Source organism: Macaca mulatta, chromosome 13 (genome assembly GCF_049350105.2).
Source record: "Macaca mulatta isolate MMU2019108-1 chromosome 13, T2T-MMU8v2.0, whole genome shotgun sequence".
Lineage (NCBI taxonomy): Eukaryota > Metazoa > Chordata > Mammalia > Primates > Cercopithecidae > Macaca > Macaca mulatta.
The window spans coordinates 93,161,243-93,181,030 of NC_133418.1; the positions used below are offsets into that span (position 1 = coordinate 93,161,243).

The 19,788-nt window shown below is 38.7% G+C and overlaps 1 long non-coding RNA gene across 1 annotated transcript in view; it reads left to right on the plus strand.

Moving 5' to 3' along the window:
- LOC114671740 (uncharacterized) overlaps positions 1–19,788 on the plus strand; it is a 122,165-nt gene that overhangs the window by 37,569 nt on the left and 64,808 nt on the right. Inside the window, exon 5 of the long non-coding RNA XR_003721798.2 lies at positions 17,475–17,581. This is a non-coding gene — a long non-coding RNA (uncharacterized LOC114671740). The remainder of the gene's footprint in view (positions 1–17,474; positions 17,582–19,788) is intronic.

Consider the following 19,788-nt stretch of genomic DNA (forward strand, 5'->3'; position numbering starts at 1 on the left):
CCTCCTACCAAGGAAAATTGGATTTTAGTTTGCTTATGACTGCTCTGAACATGTCAGGCCCCATCTGTTCCTGAAGGCATGGAAGATACAGGCATGACATTTTACCCAGAGCCTGAAACCATTAAAATTCAGTCTTTGAAAAGATAAAAATGAAAGAATGATGTTATCAATAAAAACAATGATTTCCTTTGATGGAAGTTGAACAATTCGGTTGGTGACAATATTTCAGATGTCATTTAAGTTTGTTAACTCTTATTTGCATTTCATCCCCTGTGACTGGCTGGGGAGCAGGGTGGAGAGGGATCTTGCTTCCATTGCACCTGACACTCCACTTTGCCCGTATTTTATCACAGGATTTGCCATTGACTTGTCTCCCCCATCCAGGCTGTAAATCTACTAAGTGACTGATATATTAGGGTTCAATAAATGTTTGCCTTAATATCCTTGACCTGAATGGGCTCATTAATTCCCCTAGATTTAAAAATCATCCTTTCATTGATATACTTTCATCCCAAGTTATGTTACCTCTCCTCGGCAGTCATCTACTTTACATATTCATGAATCTCTCACAGAAATCTGAAAGTCAAAATATATCTCAAATTCTTCTATTTTGCTTCATTACCTTAGTCCGTGCCAGCATCATCTATCATCTGGACATTATAATAGGCTCCAAAATGATCTTGTTTGCAATCTTTTCCCCCACCAACCCATTCTCCCATTCTCTACATAATAGTCTTTTTTTTTTTTTCTGCATCCACACTCTCCTTCACTTCTTACCTCCCTGTATTAGTTTTAAGCAAATTTTTTATCCAGAACTATTATACTTAATACATGTGTGTATGTGTAGTAGATTATATAATATGCAGTTATATACTATATGTACATATATACACATATATGTACAGACACAAATATACACACTCCTTTTTTGCTAAACATAACCACAATGGTGTTATCATACTTAAAAATGTAATGCTTTAAAATATCAAATATTTTTGAGTCAGTGTTCAGGTTCTCAATTACATTACAAATAGCATAGTTTTGACAGTTTTTAAAATATCAAGATTTGAATAAGATCAATGCATTGTGATTCATTATGTTTCATAAATCTATTTTAATATATAAGTCCTCCTAACCTTGTTTTTTTCCATTACAATTTATTTGTTAAGGAGCTGAATTTTTTCTCCTGAATGTCTCATACCCTGGAGTTTGCTTATCACATCTCTATAGTATATTTTAACGTGTCCCTTTGTCCTCAGCATTTCTTATAGATTTGTTGATGGCTTCAGAGGCTAGATTTAGAGAGGCTCAATTCAGGTTTGATTTTTTTTGAGGGAATGACTACTTCATAGGTGGCATTGTACTCTCCCATGCTGATGCCTGGATATCCCTCACTTAGTGATATTAGCAGATATTAATTAGATGCCTAGATGCATTACTTCATAGGTTGTTATAAAACAATGATATTCAGATTTTTTCATTCTTTCTTTGTTAATCAGATGGATTATTATACATCTAAAAAGAAAAATATCCTCTCATCTACTATTTGGAAAGCAATGTTACTAAAATGAAAATAGAATACTCTGGGTTTGGTAATAACCCTCCCTCTAAAGACAACTAAAAAGCTGGGCAGAAAAAAAAGTCTTAAAAGGAACAATAAGGAAAAACAATAGTGAAGAAATGAAATTGTGATCAGCTTGAGAAAGATAGGCAGCCTCAGTTGCTTCTGCCCAGGTGGTGTTCAAAGATTGGGACTAGGTTACACTTCTGGCAGGTTAGTGTAGGAAGGAGATAAAAGTTAGAGGCAGGAGGTTAAGACCCTGGAGGACTTCACCATTTGAAAAAAAAAAAATATATATATATATATATATTTTTTTTTTTTGAGACGGAGTCTCGCTCTGTCGCCCAGGCTGGAGTGCTGTGGCCGGATCTCAGCTCACTGCAAGCTCCACCTCCTGGGTTCCCGCCATTCTCCTGCCTCAGCCTCCCGAGTAGCTGGGACTACAGGCGCCCGCCACCTCGCCCGGCTAGTTTTTTTTTTTTTTGTATTTTTTAGTAGAGACGGGGTTTCACCGTGTTAGCCAGGATGGTCTCGATCTCCTGACCTCGTGATCCACCCGTCTCGGCCTCCCAAAGTGCTGGGATTACAGGCTTGAGCCACCGCGCCCGGCCTTGAAAATATTTTTATGCTGGGTACATGTTCCTATTCCAGCGAAAAGGATGAAAAGTAGAGTCACACACTACCGTGACAGGGCCAGGGATAAGAATCCTGTGCCCTGTAATGGTGGGAAAATTGTGGAAACACTCCTTGCTCAGGACTCAGATCTCAAAGGGATATTGCTAAATGTTTGTGTCCTCATCCCAATTTATATGTTGAAATCTTGACTCCAAATCCACCACATTTGATGGTATTAGAAGGTGGATGTATTAGTTCATTCTTGCACTGCTATAAAGAAATACCCAAGACTGGGTCATTTATAAAGAAAAGAGGCTTGATTGGTTCATGGTTCTGCAGGCTGTACAGGAAGCATGATGCTGGCATCTGCTTGGCTTCTGGGGAGACCTCAGGAAACTTACAATCATGACAGAAGGCAAAGGGGGAGCAGTCATCTTACATGGTGGGAGCAGGAGCAAGAGAACATGAGGGGGAAGTGCTACACACTTTTAAGTAAGCAGATCCCATGATAACTCACTCACTATCATGAGAACAGTACCAAAAGGATGGTGCTAAACCATTCATGAGAAACCAACCCCATGATCCAATCACCTCCCACCAGGTCCCATCACCAACACTGGGGATTACAATTTGACATAAGATTTGGGTGGGGACAAAGATCTAAACCATATCTATCAGTGGAGCTGTTGGGAGGTAATTAGGTCATATGGGTGAAAAGGGATTAATGGGTGGAAGGAAAGGGATTAATGCCCTTAAAAGAAGTTTGCTGTCTCCCTGCTCTCTACCATGTGAGGACATAGTAGGAAGATGGCTATCAGCAAACCAAGAAGAGTGCCTCACCAGACACTGGATCTACCAGCACCTTGACCTTGATTGTTTTAGCTTCAAGAACTGTGAGAAATAAGTATTTGTTGTTTAAGCCACCTAGTCTATGGGTAATTTGTTATAGCAGCCCAAATTGACTAAGACAGATATGGACTATGTTTTAGTACTTCACCTTGGTGACTCAGAAAACCTTGGTTCCCATCAGGTACCTGACAGAAGGAACAAAAGTCTCTCTGAAGGAAAATAACACCATCTAAGACTTCAAATTATTTCTATTAATAAGTTAAAAATGGCCTGAGAACTATGAAAAACAATGAGACACACCGAGAGATAAAACAACATAAGCCAGAACCAACAGAAAAAGTAGTTCAAAAGAGGCATCAGATACTAAAATGAAGCTGGGCATGGTGGCTCATGCCTGTAATCCCAGCACTTTGGGAGGCTGAGGCGGGTGGATCATCTGAGGTCAGGAGTTCAAGACTAGCCTGGGCAACATGGTGAAACCCTGTCTCTACTAAAAATACAAAATTACAGGTAATCCCAGCTACTTGGGAGGCTGAGGCAGGAGAATCGGTTGAACCCAGGAGGCGGAGGTTGCAGTGAGCTGAGATCATGCCACTGCACTCCAGCCTGGGCAATAGAATGAGACTCTGTCTGAAAAAAAAAGTACCGAAATGATTCAATATGGATTGTAGAACCACTATGCTTACAATATTCATAGAGATAAAATCTGAGCTTAAAAATCTCAGCTGGGAGCTAGGTACTATAGCGTGACACTGAATGTTTTCCTCCTAGTATCAGGACCTAAAAAAGGATATGTGCTCTTGTCACTTCTATTTAACATTGTACTGGAGGTTCTACCCAGGCAATTAGGATAAATAAAGAAATAAGCCAGATAAAACAAAACAAAAAAACCCCTCATGATGCATTAGGATAATCAGTGGAAAAGTGTGTGGAACTCCCAAACTAGTAGATTAAAAAACATAGAATAATAAAAAGTAACCAACCCAAAAGAACACATGAAGGGAGAGGAAAAGGAACATAGAAGAGGTGGCTTAATAAAACACATAATGAGATGACAGATCTAAACTCAGAAATATCAGTAATTTCACTAAATATAAATGGATCAAATACTCCAGTTAAGAAACAAGGTTTTTTAAAGTTGAATTTAAGAAAAAACCAGTATAGGCTCTTTATAAGAAAAAGATTAAAAACATAAAGTTTCAAAAAGGTTGAAAGTAAAATAATGGGAAAAGATACACCATAGTTAGTTTTATCATAATTTAAAAAAAGTTCATGTAGTTATATTATTATCACACAAGTAGACTTTAAGATAGAAAGTATTATTAGCAATAAAGTGCATCACTTCATAAAAGGTTCAAATCACTAGATTTTTTAAAACTGTAGTTTCTGTACACTTTTACAGATTTGTAATTTGTGTGATTTCTTTTCTTATTATTAATAATTTATTTATTTATTTTAAGAGACAAGGTATCGCTTTTTTGCCCAGGCTGATCTTGAATTCCTGGCCTTGAGCAATCCTCCTGCCTTGGCCTCCCAAAATGCTGAGACTACAGGTGTAAATCACACCTGGCCCCTTTTCTGGTTCTTACTAAACGTAGTTTTTCTACCTAATTTTGTATTCACAATTCTATATTCTTTTGCTTATTTTCATCACAGATTTTTTATTCTTCCTAGTACTTACCATGATTTTAAATTATTTTGTTGTAATTATTTGTTTCCTCTTTTAGGGGAGTGGGAGAGAACTTGCTTTCATTTTAGAATGTAAGCCTTCTGAAAGCACTGAAAATGTATTGCTTACCATTCTAGTTCCAGAACTTATGAAAATGTTGGATGAATGAATGTGGAGGAGTGAATAAAGAAGAATGGAGAAAGGGGGACTATGGAACTAGCACAAATGTTCCCAGGGCAGGTATAAGCAAGGGAATGAATCTGGGGCCAAAGTAAAAAGCACAGACTTAGGTAAAGGGTGACTCCAGGCAGGGAAATGAGAAAACCATCAAGATTCAGAGGGGAGATGACCCCATGCTTAGGGCAGATTCTGGGCAGCACAGAGGGAGCAAGAGAGGTGGGATGATCCTCATGCAGGGGCCAGATGTGACTCTGCCTAAGGCTGGTGCTGTTTCCCATAAGTGGGTGTTTCCATTCCTGGCCTCTGAAGTGATGAGAATCATGTTCTGAAAACTCACTAAAAGCAAAGCCCCTCTGTTTTTTCCAGCACTAGCTTTTGCCTGAAGTCATTATCTATAAAAGACAGCATGTGGACATGATAAGTTTAAAGGAATTTTCCAGGTGTAACATTTTATTTTTTTTCCTGGCTTGCTTTTTTTTTTTTTTTCCTCAGGCCTTTATTCTCTGAATCATGTAAGCTGGAAATCTGTCATTCTTGATGTTCCCTCTGTCCCATCACTCTTCCAAAATTTTAATGATAAATCTTTCTGTTTCCCCTTACTGATTCCTGTTTTAATCTCCCTGGTTCAGAATTAATCACCTCCTACTTTCTAAGTGGTCTATCTGGTTCTAGTGCAGTCTCCTCACTTTCCTGGTGTTCGGTTTATCTTTCAAGTCACCATCTTGTTCCTTATCTGAGTATTAAAACACATTAAAGACTATCCCAATATCTTAGGATAGAGTCTGAATTCTCTGATTGATCTTTTTTTAAAAATCATAATTTTTGTGGGTATTTGTATATATTTATGTGGTACATGAGATATTTTGATCCAGGCATGCAATGCATAATAATCACACCATGGAGAATGGGGTATGTATCTCCTCAAGCATTTATCTTTTGTGTTACAAACAATCCAATTATATTCTTTTTATTATTTTAAAATGTACAATTAAGTTATTATTGACTATAGTCACCCTGTAGTGCTATTTAATAGTAGGTATTATTCATTCTTTCTATTTTCTTTGTACCCATTAACCACACCCACCTCTCCCCCAGGCCCTCACTACCCTTCTCAGCTTCTGGTAACCACCCTTCTACTCTGTCTCTAATAGTTCAATTGTTTTGATTTTTATATCCCACAAAGAAGTCTCTTCTTGATCTTTAAGGGTTCCCAGATTTCTGTCTTAATCAACCATCCACCTTATCTCTTACTACTTCCCTGAAAAAAACTTCTGCTCCCTCCAAACTGGTTTGGTTATTATTTTCCTCAATATATCATGTTCCTTTTGATTGCCATACTTTTGATGATTTCTTCTTTCCTCCTTGTAATGCCCTATTCATCATCTTCCATCAGGGATCTTATATTAGTCCATTCTTGCACTTCTATAAAGAAATACCTGATACTGGGTAATTTAAAAAGAAAAAAGGTTAAATTGGCTCATGGTTCTACAGGCTGTACAGAATGCATGATAGCTTCTGGGGGGTGCCTCAGGAAAGCTCCAATCATGGTGGAAGGCAAAGGGAAAGCAGGCAGGTCTTACATGACTGGAACAGGAGAAAGAGAGAGATGCAGGAGGTCTCACACACTTTTAAACAACTAGATCTTGTGAGAAGTCCCTCACTATCATGAGAACAGCATCTGTGATTCATCACCTCCCACAGGGTCCCACCTCCAATATTGGGAATTACAATTCAACATGAAATTTGGGTCAGGGCGCAGATGCAAACTATATCATTCCGCCCCTGGCCTCACCCAAATCTCATGTCCTCTCACATTGCAAAATACAATCATGCTTTTCCGACAGTCCTCCAAAGTCTTGACTCATTCCAGCATTAACTCAAAAGTCCAAAGTTTCATCTGAGACAAGGCTAGTCTCTTCTGCCTATGAGCCTGTAAAATAAAAAACAAGTTAGTTATTTCCAAGATACAAAAGAGGTATAGGCATTGGGTAAATACTCCTAATCCAAAAGGGATAGATTGGCCAAAACAAAGGGGTTACAGGCCCATACAGTCCAAAACCCAGCAGGGCAGTCATGAAATTTTTTAAATTTTTTTTTGAGATTGCTCTTGTTGCCCAGGCTGGAGTGCAATGGTGTGATCTCAGCCTCATCGCAACCTCTGCCTCCCAGGTTGAAGCGATTCTCCTGCCTCAGCCTTCCTGAGTAGCTGGGAGGAATGTGCCACCACACCTGGCTAATTTTGTATTTTTAGTAGAGCTGGGTTTCTCTATGTTGGTCAGGCTGGTCTTGAACTCCTGACCTCAGGTGATCCACCCACCTCAGCCTCCCAAAGTGCTGGGATTACAGGCATGAGCCACCATGCCCGGCCCATTAAATTTTTTTTTTTTTTTTTTTTTTTTTTTGAGATGGAGTCTCGCTCTGTCGCCCAGGCTGGAGTGCAGTGGCGCGATCTCGGCTCACTGCAAGCTCCGCCTCCCGGGTTCACGCCATTCTCCTGCCTCAGCCTCCCGAGTAGCTGGGACTACAGGCGCCCACAACCGCGCCCGGCTAATTTTTTGTATTTTTAGTAGAGACGGGGTTTTACCGTGGTCTCGATCTCCTGACCTTGTGATCCGCCCGCCTCGGCCTCCCAAAGTGCTGGGATTACAGGCGTGAGCCACCGCTCCCGGCCCATTAAATCTTAAAGCTCCAAAATAATCTACTTTGACTTCGTGTCTCACATCCAGGGCACGCTGATGCAAAGGGTGGACTCCCAAAACCTTGGGCAGCTCCTTTCCTGAGACTTTGCAGGGTACAGCCACCGTAGCTGCTTACACAGGCTGGTGTTGAATGCCTGCGGCTTTTCCAGGTACATGGTGCAAGCTGTCAGTGAATCTACCATTCTGGGGTCTAGAGGATGGTGGCCCTCTTCTCACAGCTTCACGAGGCAGTGCCCCAGTGGGGTCTATGTGTGGGGGCTCCAACCCCACATTTCCCCTCTGCACTGCCCTAGTAGAGGTTCTTCCTGAGGACTCTGCCCCTGCAGCAGGCTTCTGCCTTGACATCGAGGCTTTTCCATACATTCTCTGAAATCCAGGTGGAGGCTTCCAAGCCTCAGCTCTTGCACTCTGTGCACCTGTAGGCTTAACATCACGTGAAAGCTGTCAAGGCTTGCAGTTTGCACCCTCTGAAGCAGTGGTCCAAGCTCTACCTTGGCCCTTTTTAGCCAGAGCTGGAGCTGGAGTGGCTGGGATGCAGAGCATCATGTCCTGAGGCTGTACAGAGCAGTGGGGCTCTGGGCATGGCTAACAAAACCATTCTTCCCTCCTAGACCTTGTAGTCTTCCATTGATGCCTTCCCACTTGAGGAAGCAGTTACCTCTTCCAGCCTTTACAGACAAACTGAATTCAAAAAGGAATGACCTTCATCAGACAACCTGGCTAGAGATTCTAGAGGTCTCTCAAACCTCAATGGATGCACCCCCTATACTCCTCTTGCTCCCTGTTGAGGAGAGGTAAGTCTTACGTTTGTGTGGTTTTTCTTAATCCCACAGAGTCACGTTAGGTGCTGAGAGCCACCCATTTCTTCTGCCTAGGGTAGTACCCTTATATGCCAAGACACTGGATGCAAGCTCTCCTTCTCTCCTTCTCCTGTAAAGAGGATGTTTCAAAATTGAATGCCTTCCCCAAATCCTGCAGAGTCAAGCCTGGCTTCAGGGGCACCTAAAGTGTGCCATTTTATTGGCCCTTTTATTATTATATAGTGGCCATAAAGCTCCTGGAACTGACACTTCCCACTTCACCAAATGAAGATCTATAAATGGCATGAGAAAGAATTCCAAATTATCATCCTAAAGAAACTTAGTAAGTTATAAGAGAATGACTGTATAGATGACTAAATCAAATTAGGAAAACAATACATGAACAAAATAAGTTCAATAAAGAGATAGAAACCATAAAAAAGAGCCAAACAAATTTGGGAACTAAAGAATACGATGACCAAATAGAAAAGTTCAGTAGAGAGCTTCAATAGCAGACTGATCAAGCAGAAGAAAGAATCAGCAAACTTAAAGGCAGGTGATTTGAAATTATCCAATCAGAGGGGCCAAAAAAAAAAAAAAAAAAAGAGAGAGAGAATAGAAAATAGTGATAGAAGCCCGCAGGACTTATGGGATACCTCAAAGCAAACCAATTGCACATTATGGGAATATCATAAGGAGAAAAAATGTGAAAGGGGAAGAAAGCTTATTTAAACAAATAATGCCTGAAAATTTTCCAAATCTAGGGAGGGAAATGGACCTCCAAATTGATGAAGCTCAAAGGACCCAAATAGTTTGAACCTTAAGAAGTCAGTCTATACCAAGAGACACTATAATTGAATTATCAAAAGTCAAAGACAAAAAAAGAATTTTGAAAGCATCAAGAGAAAGGTGACTCATCACACACAAGAGAATCATCATAAGACGATTGATGGGTTTCTCAACAGAAATCTTTTAGACCAGAAGACAGTGGGATGACATATTCAAAATGCTAAAAGAAAGGAAAACTGCCAATCATGAACAGTATACCCAGCCAAACTATCCTTAAAAAATGAAGGAGAGATACTTTCCCAGACAAACCAAAACTGAGGGAGTTTGTCACTACTAGACTTGGCTTACAAGAAGTACTAGGGGGAATTTTTCAAGTTGAAATGAAAAGATACCAAATGGCAACACAAAAGCATATGAAAGTATAAATCTCACTGGTAAATGTAAATATATGGGCAAATACAGAACAATGTAATATTGTAATATTACAAACCACTTTTAAATCTAGCATAAAAGTTAAAAGGGAGAGGTACCTATAGCTACAATAATTTGTTAATGGATACACATTGTAAGAAGACATAAACTGTGACATCAATAGCATAAAATGTGGGTGAGGGAGGAAAGTAGTTTTTGTACATGAATGAAATAAAGACGTCATCAGCTTAAAATGACTGTTATATGATGTTTTATGCAAACTTCATGGTAACTATAAAGAAAAAAGCCTCTAATAGATACACAAAAGGTAAAGAGAAAAGAACCAAAGCATACTACTACCAGAAAAAAATAAGAAATCACAAAGGAAGACAGCAAGAAAGGAAGAAAGAAAAAGAAAACCCTACAAAACCATCAGAAAACAGTGAACAAAATGGCAGTAGTGAGTTCTTACCTATCAGTAATTACTTTAAAGTAAATGGATTAAGTTCTTCAATCAAAAGACACAATGGCTGAATGAATGAAAAAATGATTCAACAATATTCTATCTAGAAGAGACTCACTTTAGCTGTAAGGACACATATAGACAATATAAAGGGATGGAAAAATATATTTCATGCAAATAGTAACCAAATGAGAGTAGGGGTGCCTGTATTTATATTAAACTTTCTGTCAAAATCTGTCACAAGAGACAAAGATGGTTACCATATAATAATAAAAGAGCCAATTCATCAAGGGGATATGATAATCATAAATATGTATTCACCAAATATTGGAGCACTTAAACATATGAATGATCATTGGGTCAAAAATGAAATCGAGATGGCAATTAAAAAATTCTTGGAACTGGATGACAATAGTGATACAACCTATCAAAACCTCTGGGACATAGCAAAGGTGGTGCTAAGAGGAAAGTTCATAGCCCTAAACACCTACATCAAAAAATCGGAAAGAGCACTAACAGACAATCTAAGGTCACACCTCAAGGAACTAGAGAAAAAAGAACAAACCAAACCCAAACCCAGCAGAAGAAAGGAACCAAGATCAGAGCAGAATGAAATGAAATGAAATTGAAACAAAAAAAATTACAAAAGATAAATGAAACAAAATGCTGGTTCTTTGAAAATATAAATAAAATTGATAGGCCATTAGCAAGATTAACCAAGAAAATAAGAGAGAAAATCCAGAAAAGCCTAATAAGAAACAAAACAGGAGATATTACAACTGACACCACAGAAATACAAAAGATCATTCAAGGCTCATATTAACACCTTTATGTGCATAAACTAGAAAACCTAGAAGAAACGGATACATTCCTGGAAAGATACCACCCTCCTAGCTTAAATCATGAAGAATTAGATACCCTGAACAGACCAATAACAAGTAGCATGATTGAAATGGTAATTTAAAAAATTACCAACAGGCTGGGGTGGGGTGGCTTACGCCTGTAATCCCAGCACTTTGGGAGGCCAAAGTGGGTGGATCACCTGAAGTCGGGAGTTTGAGACCAGTCTGGCCAACATGGTGAAACCCTGTCTCTACTAAACATACAAAAATTAGCTGAGTGTGGTGGTGGATGCCTGTAATCCCAGCTCTTCAGGAGGCTGAGACAGGAGAATCGCTTGAACCCAGGAGGAGAGGTTACAGTGAGCCGAGATTGCACCACTGCACTCCAGCCTGGGCAACAAAGAGTGAAACTCTGTCTCAAAATAAATAAATAAATAAATAAATAAATAAATACATAAAATAATAAAATAAATAATAATAAAAAATTTACCGACAAATAGATGTTCAGACGGATTCACAGCAGAATTCTACCAAGCATTCAAAGAAGAATTGGTACCAATATTCTATTGACAATATTCCACAAGATAGAGAAAGAGGGAACCCTTCCTAAATCATTCTATGAAGCCAGTATCACCCTAATACCAAAACCAGGAAAGGACATAACCAAAAAGAAAACTACAGACCAAATCCTTAGTGAACATAGATGCTAAAATCCTTAACAAAATTCTAGCTAACTGAATCCAATAACATATCAAAAAGATAATCTGCCATGATCAAGTGGGTTTCATACCAGGGATGTGGGGATGATTTAACATATTCAAGTCAATAAATGTGATACATCACATAAACAGAATTAAAAACAAAAAGCACATGGTCATCTCAATAGATGCAGAAAAAGCATTTGACAAAATCCAGCATCCCTTTATGATTAAAACTCTCAGCAAAATTGGCATACAAGGGGCATACCTCAATATAATAAAAGCCATCTACGACAAATCCACAGCCAACATAACACTGAGTGGGGAAAGCTGAAAGTATTCCCTCTGGGAATTGGAACAAGACAAGATACCCACTCTCACCACTTCTCTTCAACATAGTACTGGAAGTCCTAGCCAGAGCAATCAGACAAGAGAAAGGAATAAAGGGCATCTAAATTGGTAAAGAGGAAGTCAAACTCGCTGTTTGCTGATGATATGATCATTTATCTAGAAAACCCTAAAGACTCCTCCAGAAAATACTAACAGAGCTAAAGGGAGAAATAGATAGTAATACAACAATAATAGAATACTTCAATTCTATACTTTCATGAATAGATGGAACATCCAGACAGAAAAGAGAAAAGAATCAAAGCATATCCAGACATATACAGAACATTTCACCCAATGGCAGCAGAATACACATTCTTCTCAAGTGCACATGGGATATTTTCCAAGACACACATGCTAGACCACAAAACAAGTCTTAACAAATTAAATAATATTTAAATCATCCCAAATATATTTTTGACTACAATGCAATGAAACTAGAATCAATACCAGAAGGAATATAGGAAAATTCACATATACATGGAAATTAAACAACACACTCTTGAACAACTACTGGGTCAAAAAGGAAATCAAAAGAGAAATTAGAAAGTATATGGAGACAACTGAAAACAAAAAGTAACCAACCAAAAGTTATGAGATGCAGCAAAAATTTGGTTACTTGAGATACTCAAGTAACCAAGTATGAGATTACTTGAACTTCCAAGAGGAAATTTCAGGTAATAAATGCCTACATTAAAAAATAAGACAGGTCTTAAAAAAAAAAAAAAAAAAAAAGAACAAAACTAAGGTCAAAGTTAGCAGAAAGAAATAAAATAATAAAGATCAGAGCAAAATAAATAAAAAAGAAGAATAGAAAAATCCTGAAAGTTGATTCTTTGAAATGATAAACAAAATCAACAAACCCCTAGCAAGATTCAACACCCTTTTATGATAAAACAACTAGAGGGAATGTATTTTAACACAATAAAATCCATATACCACAAACCCACAGCTAACATCATATTCAATGATAAAAAATGAAAAGGTTTTACTCTACTATCTGGAACAAGGCAAGGATGCCCACTCTTGCAACTTCTATTTAACATAATGCTAGAAATCCTAGCAAGAGAAACCAGACAAAAAATAAATAAAATCCATACATATCAGAAAAGAGGTAAAATTATCACTGCAGATGGCATAATCTGTTGTTGTTATTATTATTATTATTATTATTTGAGATGGAGTCTCACTCTGTTGACCAGGCTGGAGTGTAGTAACGTTATCTTGGCTCACTGCAACTTCCACCTCCCAGTTTCGAGCAATTCTCCTGCCTCAGCCTTCTAAGTAGCTGGGATTACAGGCACCTACCGCCATGCCCAGCTAATTTTCATATTTTTAGTAGAGGCAGGGTTTCACCATGTTGGCCAGGCTGGTCTTAAACTCCTGACCTCAGGTGATCCGCCCACCTCAGCATCCCAAAATGCTGGGATTACAAGTGTGAGTCACTGCGCCTGGCCCATAATTTTATATATAGAAAATCATAAATATTCTACAAAAAACCTGTTAGAACTCAGTGAAGTCACAGAATACAACATCCATATACAAAAATCAGATGTGTTACTATTCATTAACAACAAACTAGTATCTAAAGGGAAATTAAGAAAACAATCCTAATTACATCAGCATCAGAATGAAGGAAATATTTAGGAATAAACTTAACCAAGGAGGTGAAATACTTGTACACTGAAAATTATAAAACACTAATGAAAGAAATATTAAAAGATACAAATAAATGGAAGACATCTGTGTTCATGAATTAGAAGAATTAATGTTCTAAAATGTCCACACTACTGAAAGCAAACTGCAGATTCAATGTACTATCAAAATCCAAATGGCTCTTGTTTTTTACAGAAGTAGAAAAAAATAGTTCTAAAAATCAGATAGAACCATAAATGATTCTGAGTAAAGCAATTTTGAACAAGAAGAACAAAGCTGGAGAAACCACACTTTCTGATTTTATATATATATTACAAAGCTACAATAGTCAAAACATTATGATACTGGTATAAAAACAGACACATGGGACAATGGAACAGAATACAGAGCCCAGAAATAAAACCACCCATTTGTGGTCAACTGATCTTTCACAAAGTTGCCAAGAGTACACAATGGGAAAACAATGGTCTCTACAATAATTTGTGTTGGTAAAACTGTATATCTATATTCAAAATAATGAAATTGAAGCCCTTGTTTTATGCCATAAACAAAAATCAGCTCAAAATGGATTAAAGACTTAACTATAACACTTGTAATTGTAAAACTTCTAGAAGAAAACACAGGAAAAACCTATTGGTCTTGACAATAATTTCTTTGATATGACACTAAAAGCAGGCAACAGAAGCAAAAATAAACAAGTGAGATTACTTCAAACTAAAGCTTCTGCACAGCAGAGGAAACAATGAACAAAATGAAAAGGCAGTCTATGAAATGGGAGAAAATATTTGCAAACCATTTATCTGATAAAGGGCTAATATCCAAAATTTATAGGGAACTCCTGCAACTCAGAAGCAAAAAACAAATAATCTGGTTAAAAAATGGGCCAAAGAATTAAGTATACATTTCTCTAAAGAAGATGTGCAAATGGCCAATAGGTATATGAAAAATCAGTAAAGCATCAGGGAAATGCAAATCAAACCACAATGAGCTATTATTTCACACCTGCTAAAATGACTATTACAAAAAGAAAAAAGAAAACAAGTGTTGGTGAGGAAGTGGAGAAAAGGGAACCCTAGTATGCTGTTGGTGGGAATGTAAGTTAGTATAGTCACTATGGAAAACAGTATACAGATCCTAAAAAAATTAAAACATGGAATTACTATATGATCTAGCAATCTCACTTCTGGGGTAGTATGAACCTAAAGGAATTGAAATCAGGATCTTGAAGTGATATGGGCACTCCAGTGTTCACTGCAGTGTATTAACAATAGCCAAAACACTGATGCAACTTCAATGTCTTATCAATCAACAGATAAACTGATAGAAAATGTGATATATAAATATAATGGAATATTATTCAGCCATAGAAAAGGAGATCCTGCCATTTGGAACAACATGAATGAACCTCGAGGACATTATGCTAAATGAGATAAGCAAAACACATAAGAACAAATGCTGCATAATACTATGTATATAAGGATAAGGTAGACTCATAGAAACAGAAAGTACAGGCCAGGCTTAGTGGCTCATGCCTGTAATCCTAGCACATTGGGAGGCCAAGGCAGGAGGATCACTTGAGACAAGCCCGGGCAACATAGTGAGACCTCATCCCTACAAAAAAAAAAAAAAAGAAAAAAGAAAATAAAAATTAAAAGAAAATTAAGAAACAGAGAGTTCAGTGGTGGTTGCCAAAGACTGGGTGTGTGAGGGAGGGTGGGGGAAAACAGAGAGGTGAAAGGGTACAAAGTTTCAGTTATACAAGATGAATAAGTCCTGGAGATCCACTGTATAGCACATGCCTACAGTAAATAACACTGAACTATATGCTTAAACATTTGCTATGAGGATAGCTTTTATGAAAGTGTTTATATTATAGAAAGAAAATAAAGAGGGTGAGAGGAAACTTTTGGAAGAATGGATATGTTGTGGCTTAGATTGTGGTCTTAGTTTCATAAGTCTATTCTTATCTCCAAATTTATAAAGTTGTATATCTTAAATATGTACAGCTTTATGTACGTCAATTATACCCCAGTAGTTTTTTTTTAAAAAAAGAAAATGAAGTTACCTGCTTAGTTGGGTCAAGAAATATGTATCTCCATTTGGTAGCCATTACTAATGTGAACTGTCCCAAAGAAAGATACAGTCCAGCAAGATTATTTTTTTCCCCTGTTTTCATATGAAAAAAGTGGTGATGTGGTTAATGCAAGCACACATCTACTAGCCTCTTAACAAAGAGCGTGGTGGTACTCTGTAAATATCGTCAGATGGGCTTTTTGGTGACTCATGCTATGTTAAAACATCTTTTCATTCCCTGCACTTCTTGAAACTGACTCTTGAAACTTTCCATTCTGATTCCACTGCCCTATTTTGAGTTCTCATCATCTGTCACATAGATTAATACAACAGCTCTCTCTCTCTGTTTTCTCTCTACATTTGAGTGCTATCTGAGTGATGGGTCTCTGGTGCATACTGATCTATGTCATGCCCCTGCATGACATCGTTCTCCAGCAATTCCCAGCAAAGTCCTCCAGCAACTCCCCATCAGCCTTAGAGTGAAGTCTGTGCTCCTTAATAAGGCCAGAAAGGCCTGCAAGGGCTGGCTCTGCCCTCTTTCCAGCCTCATCTCCTCCTGCAGCCCTCCTTATGCTGTCTTCCTTGGCTTCATCATGTTTCCTGCAGCTCTCCACATTCACCGACCATGTTGGTGTTTGCTCTGTGATTTGCTCTGTTGACTGTTTTGCCTGAATGTCCCTCCAGGTCCCCTGCTAGCTCTTTTTTTCACCCTGACTTACTCATCACAATATTTCCAACTCAGCTCAGGCTTGAGCTCCTCCAGGAGTCCAAGCTGGGTCTGGCACCTTACCTCTAAAGTTCCTGAGCACCCTGTCTCGTAGCACTTGCCACTTTAAAAATGATCTCTTCAGGTCTGTTTCCTCCACCTCTCTGCTGTGAGTGTTTTACATTTTAAAAAATATCCCCATGCACTAACGTGTGGAGCAGCAGTGTAGTTAAAAAAAAAAAAAAAAAAAAAATGGTGAGAGCACCAATCTAGGGGTCAGAAGTGTGGAGTCTTAATCCTGAGTACCAGTTATATGTCTTTTGGCAGCATTCTAGAGTTGTTGTGACAACCATGAGAGATAATAGGGTAACATCTACTGAAGGACAAAGTACTAAACAGATAGAAAACCACTGGTTGCTTTCTAAGTCTTATATTTAATACCCTTTTCTTATTTCCCACCATATAGGACCTTTCCACATTTGTCAGGCTTATGATGATCACTATAGTCTCAGACTGATGAATCCTAGATATTTTTCTTCAGCCCCAACCTCTCTCCTAAGCATCACACCCTTGATTTCAACTGTATGTTCAGTATCCTTCACCTGTGATTTGTGCCTTTTGTACCTGGAAACTAAGAGGTCTCAAATATAACTCTTATTTCCTAAATCAGCACCTTCTCCTCCATGTTTCCCTGAATGGCATTATCTGCTCTATGCGTCAAACTAGAATTTCAGATATATCTTTAGTTCTTTGTCTTCCTCAACATTGCGTTGATGTGGAGATGGAAAGGAAAGAGGAGAAACAGAGGGGAGTTTGGAGGCAAATCCTTCCATGAGACAAATAATGCAAAGGAAAGTGGGGAGGTGCTGAATGGTGAGAAGGTGCACAGGGACCAGATCTCAAAGGACAATGTAAGTCCTTGATATGGTTTGGCTCTGTGTCCCCACCCAATTTCATCTCGAATTTTAATCCCCATGGTCTGAGGAGGAGGGACCTGGTGGGAGGCGATTGGATTATGTGGGCAGTTTCCCCCACACTGTTCTCATGAGATCTGATGGTTTAAATGTGTTTGGCAGGTTCCCCCTCGCTCTGTCTCCTGCTGCCATGTAAGACGTGCCTGGCTTCCCCTTCACCTTTCACCATGATTATGAGTTTCCTGAGGCCTCCCCAGCTATGCCGAACTGTGAGTCAATTAAACCTCTTTCCTTTATAAATTACCCAGTCTCAGGTTGTTCTTTATAGCAGTTTGAAAATGAACTAATATAGTCATGCTGGAGAATTTGGCTTGATTCTGAAGGCAACAGTAATCTGTTGGAGGGCTTTAAGGAGGGATGGGGGTACATGATAAGTTTTGAGCTTTCGAAGATTTAATCTGACTGCAGTGTGAAGAATGGATTGTAGGGGCTCAAACCTGAGTCAAGAAAAGTATCAGAACCTGAATACAGATGAAAAAATAATGAGATGACGGAGAAGAGAAGATGAGGTCCTGGACAGCAGCAGAGTGTGGGGGAAGTAAGACAAACTGGGACTCAGGTGAGAAAGGATCCTTGGAGGATGGCTAGTTGGTGGGCTATTCCTGCCTCAGCTAGGGGAATAGTGAAGAGGACCAAAGGGAGCAGGCCGTGTGAGTGTGAGACCACTTGGAGACAAATAAGGGTAGCCCATGAGAGTGAGGGCAGTCAGGCTCCCTGACCCACTGTTTCCCCTTGGTTCTCCATCATGGTTGGAGTTTATTTTGCCCAGTGAGAAATGAGAGATATAATCAGGAGATTATATAGAAAAATAATTTTGGAATGAATCACAAAGGGTATAACTTAATATAAAAAATCATTATAAGACAATTGAAATAGGAACTGAAAGGAAAGTGAGGCTTATTTTCTTATAAATAGTTTTTGATTATTCACGAGACCTTAATGTCTTCCTCGAGAAAGTGGATCGGTTTCAATTTTCAGCCATAGTTCATCACCTCCTTTCCACTAGTGAGTGATTACAATGAAAAGTAAGGAAAACAGATTGTTTTGTACTCCTCAAAAGCCTACCTGTGAATCATTTCCTGAAGACAAAGGATTTTTCCAAAAATGTAATGTTAATAAATTCACAATGCTCTTCTGCTTGTAAGAGTGAAAGAAGAAACTGAAAAGTCAGGAAAGAGGAATTTACTTATACCTGGTGCTTCTGCTGACAGAGACTTGAAGTTATACCAAGCAGTCAGTATTAACCATTTTAAAGGAGAAGAGAAAAGTTGACTTTTTCTTTCAATGTGACCTTGGGACCCCTAAAGGGAGTAGTGGTGTGGCTGAAGGTGCTAAGGGTCAGGTCAGTTTCCATTAGGCTCTTTTATATTCTGGAAAATAATTGCTGTGGGTGAAGCTTAGGCTACTGGAGAAAAGATTGGAGACCCCATTCTCTTACCTTGTAGTAAAGTAGAAACTTCTCCATTACCTCAGTTAAGTAACTTAATAAGTCTTTCCTTAAAAAAGTCAATATAAATGATATTTTATCAGTAATAATCATAGCAAACTTTTTCACTCATGAAAAATAACTCAATGAAGATTAAACTTCATTTACAAGCTCTTCAGATTCACATATGATCCTTGTTAGTGTGCATCCAGACATGTTTGCATTCGTTGCATAGTTTTACGCACTGGACTTTAAGAATTATTTGGACACTAAGCACTTTATTTATTCATCTTTTTTTTTGTTTTTTGTTTTTTGTTTTTTGTTTTTTTTTTTGAGACGGAGTCTCGCTCTGTTGCCCAGGCTGGAGTGCAGTGGCGCAATCTCGGCTCACTGCAAGCTCCGCCTCCCGGGTTTACGCCATTCTCCTGCCTCAGCCTCCCGAGTAGCTGGGACTACAGGTGCCTGCCACCTCGCCGGGCTCGTTTTTTGTACTTTTTAGTAGAGACGGGGTTTCACCGTGTTAGGCCAGGATGATCTCGATCTCCTGACCTCGTGATCCGCCCGTCTCGGCCTCCCAAAGTGCTGGGATTACAGGCTTGAGCCACCGCGCCCGACCTATTCATCTGTTTTTTAGATATACTGCAAGAAATGAGTCCTAAGTCTTAGGTAGCTAAGTCATCTTAGCAGCTGATAGTTTGCTGCTGAAATCACTCATGCATATAAGCATTTAAAGGGAGCATTTCCACTTTCACATATTTGATGCAACTGTTCGGAACTTGTCTTTTTAAGTTCAGGGATACATATGCAGGTTTGTTACATAGGTAAAGTTGTGTCATGGGGTGGGGGGGTTGTTGTACAAATTATTTAATCACCCAGATATTAAGCCTAGTACCTATTAGTTATTTTTCCTGATCCTCTCCCTCCTCCCAGCCTCCACCCTCCAATAGGCCCCAGTTTGTCTTTTTCCCCTCCATGTTTCGATATGTTCTC